Source organism: Pinus tabuliformis, chromosome X, assembly GCF_031772625.1.
Source record: "Pinus tabuliformis cultivar Carrire ecotype Pingquan chromosome X, CPIR1, whole genome shotgun sequence".
In the NCBI taxonomy this organism is placed as follows: Eukaryota; Viridiplantae; Streptophyta; class Pinopsida; order Pinales; family Pinaceae; genus Pinus; species Pinus tabuliformis.
This window is the reverse complement of record NC_142308.1, coordinates 229,769,904-229,781,698: the sequence shown is the minus strand read 5'-3', so window position 1 is coordinate 229,781,698 and position 11,795 is coordinate 229,769,904. Positions and strand designations below refer to the sequence as shown.

Below are 11,795 nucleotides of genomic sequence, written 5' to 3'. Positions count from 1 at the left end.
ATATATATATATATATATATATATATATATATATATATATATATATATGCAGGGATCAAAATAACTTGCACGAAACAAAGAATTGTGAGTCTCAAAAGTAAATACTGATTATCGATGGAAATATGATCATAAACAGAGCTGGTTTTGTGGCTTTCTCTTAGAATAAAAGTTCAAGTTCTACATCCAAGTCCTTCAACGTCTTCAAGTGCCTTCCACATGGCATAACAAACTACATACTTATTCAGGATATCAACAAACTCAAAGAGATATGCTCAGACAAAATACAACATTGCTCTGATACCATTCTTTATTACCAAACAGATAGTCAGTTACAAACTTCATAAAACCATTCAATTACATAATATTTGCTCGCACACCCATTCGTTCCTCACATACACAAGTATTGTGCCAGTCTTGTCAGGTATCTCCAACTCCTGCAATTCATATTTGTTTTTGGAGTTCAGGAAATGAATTATTCTAGTAGCTTCCTCTGGCATGTCTCCCAGTTCTGCTTTAACTCTTTGTATGGATTCTGTAGCCTCTTTCACTAGGTCACTTTGTTCAAAAATTACTTGAATGGATGTTCAAATATCATTGAAAGAGTAAATGATATTTTCCCATAACTGTTCCTTAGCTTGGCCAAGTGGCTCCTTTAACATTAATTCTTTCTCCAAGCTCTTCATCCTTTTAGTCAACCTGGTTGACTTCTGAACTTCTTCCTTGTGCATAATTTGTGCAAGCTTGTTATCATTCTCTATACTAGTTATCTTTTCCTTAAGCTTGTTTATTTTTGTGGTCTAAATGGAAATATCTTCCATTGCCTTAACCAATTTACTTGCCTCAGCACCTGGCTGAGCTGTTGTTGTTGTTGAACTTGTTGCTAATGTAGATGTTGTGGCAGCTAGTAGTGTTGTAGCCAGTGGAGCTATATTAGCCAATGAAGCTTCCAAGGTGGATGGTACTATTGTATTGATTGTTGGAATAACAGTGGAAGTGGGAGTCTCCAGGCTGGCCTATTTCAGTTGTATTAATATGTCCAACTCATTCTCCATTTCCTTCAGTTGATCATTTAATTGGAGAACAAGGTCCATCATTTCCTCCTGACGAGTTTGGCTTTCTAGGACCTTTTTTTACTGTGGGTGCTCTGAATGAGGCAGTTTCAGTTGTTTTTTGATAGCAACAATGTCCTCATTCTTTTTCTTTATCAACTTTTCAACAGCCTTGGTATCATTGGGATCATGTCCTGGCTCAATCACCAAGTCTTCTACTGGCTTGATTCTGTTATATTTGGCTTGTGAGGAGGCCTTTTCCAATTTGTACTGCGCAGTGATATTATCTAGTGAACTTTGCAGTTTGTTTGCAGTCATAGCTTTACCTCTCAAGGTGGAATAGATCATCTCACCTGCCTGCTTGTGAAACTCAATTTGGACAATGGGATGAACATTCCTCGCCAAAACCTCAAAATTTGTTTTCCTATAGTCTGTTGATGTTTTCAGCTGCTGGACTATAGGTTGCATGAATGACATCTGCATTTTTCCTATTTTGATGTCAAAGGTTGACATCAACTTGTTTTGATTTGCAGGTGTCTGCTTGAAGTATTGGACATAAGTCTCAGCGTTCAACTTCTCATTCCTCAACATAATTTCCTTGTATCTATCTTTGATATCCTTCTCTTTATCCACAAGCCTAGTGAATGAAGAAACCTCAACACTGAGCTATCTCTCAATAAGTTGAGTGTTTGATGTTGAGGGCTAGTGTGTTTCTCCTGAAGTTGTTGTGCCTTTGATCCTTTCCACCATTATATCAGTGTCAGTGATTTCCACTGAGTCAATGGTGTCTTCTTGTTTAGTTACAGGATTAATCTTGGGCCTCTTCCTATAACTGATCTCAAACTGTTCACTTGTGGTTTCCATAGCTGAACTAGAACCTTCTTCCCTGGTTCTCTTTGCATTTCTATCTTCATTGGTTGGAGTTTGTAAAATAGGAGGAATATTCATTGGTTCTCCTAGTTCTAGAACCTGCAGGAAGGAACTTGTATCAATCTATTTTTCTACATCAATTAATGTATTCTCTACATCAACTACAGTATTGTCCATGTCTATCAAAGTGTTTTCCAACCATTCTGATTGGTTGGAAAATCTCTCTATGTCTGGCCTGGGATGATGAATGAAAGGGCCCAATTTGACCTTGAGCCTTAGCTTATTTATGATTCCATGAGGGTCATATTGCCACATAAAGTTGTTTTTGAATTTCATTTGTTGCAAAATCTTATCTTCTTCTGGTCGAGCTTCTCTGGTATTACAAATGAAGGGGCCAAATTAATTTTTCATTTTGAATTGGCTCTTTTTCCTAGGTGCTAGGAAATTTACTTGATCATAATTTATAATCTACCTAAAGTATTCTAGTGCAAATATTCTCATGGGGAGGCATTTGGGCAGTTTGTAGGGGGCAGGTTGGCATCCATATATCCTTATTTCTATGTGGTTCTAGTATAGATACTAGTCTCCCACTTTATTGTTCTTTGCTAACTGTAACACCCTTTTAATCTCTTGACTAATTCTTGGCTAAGGGTTACTAGTTAGCATATTGATAACTGGATGAAAAAATGAACCAATGAAGTCCTTATAGGAAAATTTGGTGGAGAATTTCTGAATCAATGGTGTCTAGTAGATGATTGATCTTGGATTTCCTTTGGTATCCAACTTCTAGATGCTAACAGCAAAATCTGTCTGACTGATAATATAAAAACATGTGGAACAATAAAGATGAGTACTTGAAGACTCTCTAAGTTGGTAGTCTAGCGAATTGCTCATGCATTCTATCTTCTATGAACTCAGCATAGTTATACATTGTAGCAAGAGGCTTGGCTGGGAAAAAGATGGAAAGGAAAGAAAGGACAACCTCATCCATATGTTCATCAGAGGTGTAGCCTAAAACGCAAGAGAGCATGGTTATGATTTGTCTATCTCTCTCAGAGAAAATGTTGGCAGCATATGGAGTTACTGTAGGAGTATGACACTCCTCTATGATGAAAGTTTGGAAAATTTGGGCTATCCTAGGAGGGTCTAACTCGGTATAGAGGTCAAGCAAGACTTCAATAGAAAGTGGGGTCTCATTTGGGCTTGGTTGGACTTGCAGTATTTGGTTAATGGATTTTGCAGTGATGGTGAATAAAACTTGTTGGTCAAGGGTGACAATGGCTCTTTGACTGGGAATGTAGCAAGCATGGTAGAAGTGGATGATTTTTGGGAATGTGTGTAATTCTGGAAACAAATACCTGGGAAAATTGGACTCCCAAAGGTGAATGTCATTGTCCTAGTTTAAAAATTTGTCCTTACTCCAGTAATGGAGCTTTTGAAGGGAGGCAGGGGAAGCAGTGTCCTTAATTTGAAAGTTTCAGTCTATTAGGGCAAGGTGGTCAATATCCAGGTAAGGGGTTTGCAAAGGTATCATGTCCAGAGAGGTTTGGAAAGCCATAATTGGGTTTATAGGTTTGAATTAGGCTTTCCATGGTTTTAGGGATGAGGTTTAAAAGCTCTGGTACAGTGGGAGGGTAATTACAGTTTGTAAAAGGGATTGGGATGTACAAATAGGTTTCTTCTCAATTCAGGAAAGTTTCTTTAATTAATTCAATTAATTAACCTTTCAATTTAAACTGTGTGTTTTCAAATTCAAGGGCCATTCTGGTTTTTTCCAAGAATACCTGGATATTGGTGATTTGGCGTGCAAACTGGGTTCAGTGGTGATTGCAGAAGGTATTGAGGCTTCAACTATCAACTGGCTGCTTCAATTGGGTATTCGGAGCATCTTCAGGCAGCAAAAGGTGGTGAAATTGGTCACAGAGGTTCAAGGTGTCACAAATGGCTAAGTAACAGTTTGTAGTGAAAAACGAGAGAAAAGAGCGATTTGGGGTTTTTTCGGCCTTTTAACGGGTAACAGTCACATTTTGGCATGGAAATAATCAATGAAAAGTTGGCAATTGTTGGTTTGGGCGGGGAGGTGGCTTTGTGCACCATCGCACCGCTTTTGGAGGGCAGGAAGTATTTTTCGTGAGCACGCGACCTACCCTAGTGCTGCCACGTAGTAGAACAGTTCCCAGGAAAAACCGTGAATCTCGCGTGCTCTCAGGCTGTTATCTATCGGATAATGAATCTACATGATATGGTTGTACACCGTCGAATTTGGGGGTAGGAGAATCAAGAAAGTGATTTGGCGAGGCCTAGGATTTAATTACAACAAATTGTAATTAATTAGTAAATAATGTTGTGGTTTAATATAAGCAGTGGGCTAATAAAGGTGGGACCATGGTTTATGTGGCGGGGGTTTTTTAACTGCACTAAGGGTTGGTTGGTTAAAAAGGGTTGTCAGGAAATACAAAGTGGGGGATGTTAATTACATAAAGCGGTGGATAAAAAACTTAGGATAAAGGGCTTTTATGGGTTTTTGAGGGGAAAGAAGGGAAATTAACAAGGGGAGAAGTGATATTTGTAATGGGGAATGGGTTTCACACTAGGGAAAGGGATTTTAAGAAGGGGGGATGATTTTTGAGGGGTAATTTATAGGGGAATGTGTGAAACCAAGGGCTAAAAATCAAAATGAGAGGAAAAGGGTATTTATAAGTGATGAAGGGATAATGGGGAAATTAGCAAATAGGCATGTGGGGGTGTAGTGAAATGAAGAAAAATTAGTTAAACAAGCTTGGTGGATATCCTTTCTTTCTCATAAATCCTCCTTCACATGAAACATAGGATTAAACCTGATAAATGTGCTTTTGACTCAGCAACCTTGTGCATTTTCCACATTTCTTCTACCTACCCTTTATTTACCCTAAAATTTTCTCTTCATTTTACTGGGTGCATTTAAGCTTGTTGACCCTTTTATTTCCTTTTCTTTTGGTAAGCAAACTATCTAATTCTAACCTTATAACTTCCAATGGCTCAAATTAAACTGATGAGCTCATTTTTATTCTCTACCTAACTATTGATGTACCAAGGTTAAATAGTTTGGCTAGATCTTTATTCTGTATTTATCAACATGAAATTTAAAGCATGAATGGGTCAAGATTAAGCTATTTGACCATCATGGATTGTGGCATTTCTAACAAGCTGCACACAATCTTATTTTGCATAGTAAAGTAAAAAGTAGTGGCATTTGAATTTGCACACTTTCATATTTTTATTTCATTTTGGGGTTCATATCTTTTTTACCTTTTTGATCTTTTTTCTTTTTTTTTTCCTTTGATAATTCTTTTAGGACATACCCTCCTCACATTTTTTAATTTTTAATATGGAATACATTTTGCAGAAAGCAAAAGTATGTACAATATTACAAGACTAACCATAGCCAATTCAAAATCCTATTATTATAGGAGCCTAATAGGGGTGAGCATGATTTATGGGCAGTTGAGGATAGAAAATCAAAGGAGCTCATTATTGTCGATAGAAAGGGAGAAGGATAGTGTCAATGAAAAGGTAACGAATGGCATAGTCTAACAAGTCAAAAATTTACCCTTCAGTTTTTACACCCTCTCGCCGTCGGCAACACCCTTCAGTCGAGCCTCATTGACTCGCCATGGGTCGCATTCCTCTCTGTCTTTGTCTCCCAAACCTTCTCTGTATCTATCATAGGCTTCGTTTGCCTCACCACAAGTACGATAAGATGTTTTTCCTACCACCCGCCAGCCGAATTAAAACTTGAAGCTTCAACTTCCGATGTATCCTCATTTATGAAATCCCCTCTTTAAAGGTCTAACCTACTTGACACCCCTGCACCTTGACAAAGTTGAATTTTGGAGACGCTGCAACCCGACATACCTCTAACTAGATGAGCAAAGCTTGTTGCCCACACTACAATGCAAGAACAAGTTTTGTGATTATTTGTTATTTGCATTGTTTGTAAGTTTTGTAAGTTTTTTGTGCTTAATCACGTTTGAATATCAGACTATGGGGAATGCAAACAATACTATGACTATGGGGAATGCAAACAATACTATACATATTGTGCCCCCTCTTGCAAAAAATATAGAAACATGACCTTTTAGATTATTTTTTGGAGTTATGTTCAATTTATTCCATATGACAATAGAGATTCCAAGGCCCGTAAAACCCTTGTAGTACACGAATCCATTTGATTCATGGAAACAAATAAAGATCTTAAACTCTAGTTCTATGGCATGCCCTAGTTCTATAACCAAATGCATGTGATAGTTCATTCGATGAAAATAAATAGGTCCTTGTGAGCATTGTTTAAATTAGAATGCTATTGATTCTTCGTTGTTCAGAAATAACTTGTTGAAACATGAGGATGACTAGTTCCCTAGCAAAAAGAAGAGATCCTTACAAAATATTCAATTTTCAAGCATTGAGAATTCACTAATAAAACAACAAGTTTTAACAAAATGAATTTATTTATACCTTCTATTGTGTCTTGAAAGCTAAATCCATAAAAATAAAAATGAATTCAATAATTTTCCTCTTATTTTATAATAAAACACATTTCATTAATTTTCCCTGGCATTTCAAAATCTTTTTCAATATCCTCTAAAATAATGATAAATTGAAACAAGTTATTAAAATCGAGATATATATTATATATTATTTAAAATTCCTGTTTCTTCCCTTTAGTAAAATAAATTTTATTTCAATTTAAAATTTTATTTAATTTAAAAATAATTTTATTTTTATTTAATATATATACGAGGTTTTTAATAAATTTAAAAAAAAAAAAAAAAAAAAAAATTTTAATTTAAAATAAATAAATTTAATTTGATATTAAGTTGTTTTTTTTCTTTATGAAACTGCTAAATCACTTTTTAACATGGCTGATGCAAATCCCAAACTAGATTTATCAGGAAAATAATAATTATTATATTTATAAAAAAAAATATCATATAAGAAAAAAAAAAACGAAATAATCTAGATAAATGTGCCTGGCTCAAAAAAGATTATGATATTGGTATACAAAAACATCTACCCAACGAGAAGGTAAATAGATAATAAATATGCATTGATTAAAAAAAAAATAAGACAATTTTTATTAATGAAGAGTAAGTATATAGGTCTTAGGATTTGTAGGGATCAAACTATTATATATATAGTTTTCCCAGTAATGGCCCTAAACTAGTGAGGCCTAAACTATCACAGAACAGCCCTTGGATCACAGTTTAATAGATTTAGAAGGACCAAAGCATTACACCACATAGCTCTATGTGTTGGACCACAACCTAAAATCAAGATAATTAATTTTTTAGATAAAATTGCTTTCACAGTACACAGCGGTTGGACCACAACCTAAGACCTGGAAAAATTTGTATTTTTTTTTTTCAATTGCTTTGGATAGTGAGAACAATAATGGGAAAATTTACAAATACATTTTGGCTTTATTTGGATCTACAGAAACGCATCGCCTCTCGGTGATGGTATTTGCTTAGACGAAGATCCTTCCTTCAAGATTGGCACAACCATGGTGGATCACTAGTATAAAATTGAAGGCCAGTAGTCCGTCTTTAAAACACAAGCTTCACCACAGCTGCTTCGTCTCCGCTGAGCGTATAAGTTAGATATCAAGAAAACACATGTATATGAATAACCAAATAGAACACAGCAGAACAGGGGAGACTGTGTTTACCCACCTATATATTTTTCTGTCTTGTTGGAGCAACCACCCAGATAGGCCACAGGGTTGGAGGAGGGCATCCTTTCAATCCAGCGATTTCTTTTGCGCTGTATCTCCCATTGGGCTACCAGATTGTTTCGACCCGCAGGTATCGAACTGTATCAGGAGTCAGATTGTGGAATAGAGAAATGCCACTCGCGGACTCCTCCTCCTTCCCTTGAAATAATATTTGCCGCGCCATAAAAGAGGCTTCTTTGAGGCACCAGGCTGATTGCGTTTGGAATCAGGATGGGACTCACCTCAATTGCGTGGCGTAATCTTGCAGAGATGTCCTCTCCCCTGTTGATTTCGTGGGTGTCAAGGAATACCAGCAAACCCCAGCTGGTATGGGCGTGGTAGAGATGATCCACAAACCCTTTTCTCACATCGCTGGTCCTTTGAAGCTCAGAAACACGTCGTATGATTTGGATTGCAATTGAAGAAATTGACTCTTCAAGAATTCCATGGGAAATAACCTGAAAATGGAGGCGCAGACGCACACGCTTCCTCCCCATATAGACAATTATGAAGATTGGGGGAGGCGGGGAGCAGGGGAAAATATGGAGCGAGGGGTGGGCGATCATCTTGATCGCCTGGTCTGAGAAAGAGGGAGAGTAGGCCTGGGCTTGGATCAGGAACTCTGATCGTTTCTGAGAGCAGGCTGAGGGTGTGCATGATTTATGGGCGGGTGTGGTGAACGGAAAACCAATGGAGCCATTTGCCGTTGACGAAAAGGAGAAGGATACGGTGGATGAAAAAGGAAATAGGGCCGGTGACGTAAACGTAAAGTTAAAGGTGGTAGGTGCTGCACGAAAAATGAGAAGGGTGGGATCCACGAAAATGGAAAAGAAGTGGAGGAGAAAGACGCATCTTTGCTGTGCGTTGATAATGTATATAGTAGACGATAAAGTTTGATGGTTTTTTTTTTTCCAAGGAAAAAATACCGCGCTTTTCTATTAATAGAGCAATAAAAAAGCTACAAAAAAAGAATGCGTGAGCATTCAGCAGTGTTTTCAAGATCCACAGAGAGAATTATCTCTACTGAGTTGCCAGAGTTTGCCATGTCTTTTTAGACCAAAAGACATTTTGTGCTCTCCTGATTGCCAGCCTGAAGCGGCCGTTTCAAACAGTATGGTTTATATCTGTCCCCATAAGGTCCTGGGCCTCCTTTTTAAAACAGGAAAATAGCCCAAAAAACAAAAACATTTAAGATTTTACATAAAAGAAAGTATTTGTAAAACATAGTCGTTGCTATCTCAGGAGCATACTTATCAGAACTGCATGATGAAGAAAGAAAGACAAAAAACTAAGAAAAAGGAGGGAGATCCGACACACGGATCAGATCCTGGGACTGCTCCATTATCCTCCAAACTCCCAAAGCTTGCTGCAGACCTGTTTTAGAATACCGGTCGGCCTCTTCATTATTTTCCCTATAAATATGAGCAATGGTGAAGCTATTAAAATGAGTCTTTAAACTTTTTACTTCTTCCAGCAGAGGCAACAACATATAATTCCTGCAAATAAATTTCTCATTGACCCAATGAACCACATTTGCCGAGTCACCAAAAATCTGAACAGTGAGGATGTTTCTATGGATGAGCCAGCAAAGGAGTAATTTTAAGGCGGATAGTTCTGCGAAGTTGTTTGTACCCGACCCAAGTCCTACAGAGGCTTTTAGGGAATGCGAATGAGTGAGATGGATTATGATTCCAGCTCCCGTGACATTATTCTGAGCGGCTCCGTCAAAAAAGACGTAGGGGATGCCCTCTCTGATAGTAAAATCCGCCCGCCTGTTTGAAGAAAGAGGACCCTCAGGTTCAGGAAGACTAGCAAAAATAGCTGAGGCTTGAAGGGCAATGACAGGAGGAGGGGTGACCTTCCCCTTGAAGATGCAGCCATTTCGGGAGATCCAAATACCCCAACAGACGATTGGCGGGAGATTTCTCATATTTTTTTCAGGGTAGTGAGACCACCAATATTCCCATGCAGCAGATAAGGTTGCCCCTTCCCACTTCCCTGAAAATTTCAGGAGTTTATAAGTTTCCTCCCAAACTGTCAAGGAGAAAGGACAACTTACAAAGAGGTGATGGATCGATTCAGAGGCTTCTTTACAAAGAGGACATCTACTCGGCCCCAATTGGAAACGAGCTTGAAGAATATCCCAAGTGGGGATTTTATTTTTTAACGCACACCAGAGAAAAATTCTGGCTTTTTTGGGACATTTTAATTTGAAGAGGGGCTTTGCCCACCAAACCGGGGCCTCCCACCCTTTTCTGCTCATCAAAAAATCGTATCCAGCCTTTGGGGAGTAACGACCTGTTTCTGCATGAGCCCAGACCAGAGAATCATGAGAGTCCTTTAATCTGACATTCGAACGTTTAAGTTCTTGAATGAAATCATTCCATTCTTCTCGCCAACGAAGATCCAAATCCAAATCTTCAGCTGACTTCCATCCCTGCCCCCAAATGGAAGACAGACCCGGGTTTGCAATCTGATGAAGCTGTTTGATTCCTTTTGCATCAAGTTGCTCAATCAAACCAGGAGAAAGAGCAAAATGTTCATTACACCCAACCCAAGGGTCCTTACCAATTCGCACACATTCACCATTCCCCACCTGCCAAGCTAGTCCTTGTTCTATGATTTTAAAAGCATCCAAGGTTGCCTTCCAAATGACCGAACAGTTTCTCCCTTTTTTGTTTGGGCTTCTTATCCAATCTTCCAGTGGGGTTGGATCAATATATTTCCTTTTGACAACCCTGGTCCAGAGATTTTCTGCCACTACTATTCGCCAACCTGATTTTGCCGCCAAGGATTGGCAGAAATCCACTAGCTGTTTGACTCCCCAACCTCCCCACTCCTTCGGTCTAGCAATCTTGTCCCAAGCGACCCAGGGAAGCACAACATTTTCCTTTGTTCCTGACCACAAGAATCTGCTACAAATATGCCTGATTTTATGAATAATCCCTCTGGGAATCCAGGTCAGTGCTGCCCAAAAAACAGGAATGGCTTGAAGGACTGAATTGACCAAAGTCAGTCTGCCAGCTCTTGAGAGCCACTTGTAACTCCAGTGCGAAATCCTCTGCTCAATCTTTGCCACTAACCAGTACCAATCTTGTTTGCGATAAGAGGACGGTTTTAACCAAAACCCTAGGTATTTGAAAGGCTCATCCATCGGACAGGTTTCAAAAGGCATGATGGATGTAATTGCATTTGCCTCTTGCCTAGTGAAACCCTCCAAAATGTAATGAGATTTCCTGTGATTCACTTGAAGTCCTGTGGCTTTCAGAAACAGGTCAATGATATCTTTAAGAACTTTGACTTCGTCTAGATTCCCATTTAAGAATAACAAAATATCATCAACAAAAAGTAGATGAGAAATGAACAAATTTACAGCAACCTCCAAACCTGTAAACAAGCCTGACTGTTTTGCTTTTAAGATCAGTCTGCTCAGCCCCTCTGCTGCCAGGAGGAAGAGAAGTGGAGACAGCGGACACCCTTGTCTCAGACCTCGCTAGCTTTTGAAAAATTGAGAGGCCGCCCCATTAATCAGCACCGCAAAATTGACATTTGTAATACACCCCATAATCCAATTTATGAACTCTACTTTGAACCCCAGGTGAGTCAGTAATAATCTTAGGTAGGACCAGTCAATCCTATCATAGGCCTTGGACAGATCAATTTTTAAAACAACCCCTTTCTTCTTTGCTTGTCTGATACTGTGGATGGTTTTCTGTGCTACTCCGATTGCCTCGTGAATTTGCCGACCATCCAGGAACCCGAACTGCTCACTTGAGATACACTCAGATAGAAAGGGCTTCAGGCGCACCGCAATAATCTTCGCAATTATCTTATAAATTGTATTGCAAAGGGAGATAGGCCTGAAATCTTCAAAAGAAGCCGGATTCTCATTTTTTGGAATAAGTGCTATGAAAGTAGCATTGAAAGAACTGAAGATTTCACCTTTCTTCCTGGACTCCTCCACCACCTCAGTAAGCTCATCACCAATAATATCAAAAAAATAAGTGAAAAGTTCTATCGTCCAGCCATCCGGGCCCGGGCTTTTGTCCTTAGGCATTGCCTTAATAACACGTTCAACTTCCTCCTTGTCCACTTCTCTAAAGAGGAACTCAGCATCTTCTTCA

At 38.7% G+C, this 11,795-nt stretch overlaps 1 long non-coding RNA gene across 1 annotated transcript; it reads right to left on the bottom strand.

Moving 5' to 3' along the window:
* Positions 1 to 7,223: 7,223 nt before the first annotated feature.
* On the bottom strand, positions 7,224 to 8,288 carry LOC149139190 (uncharacterized). The gene is made up of 2 exons (XR_016264532.1): positions 7,631 to 8,288; positions 7,224 to 7,527 (listed from the first exon to the last, which is right to left on the bottom strand). It is a non-coding gene; the product is annotated as an uncharacterized LOC149139190 (long non-coding RNA).
* Positions 8,289 to 11,795: the final 3,507 nt, after the last annotated feature.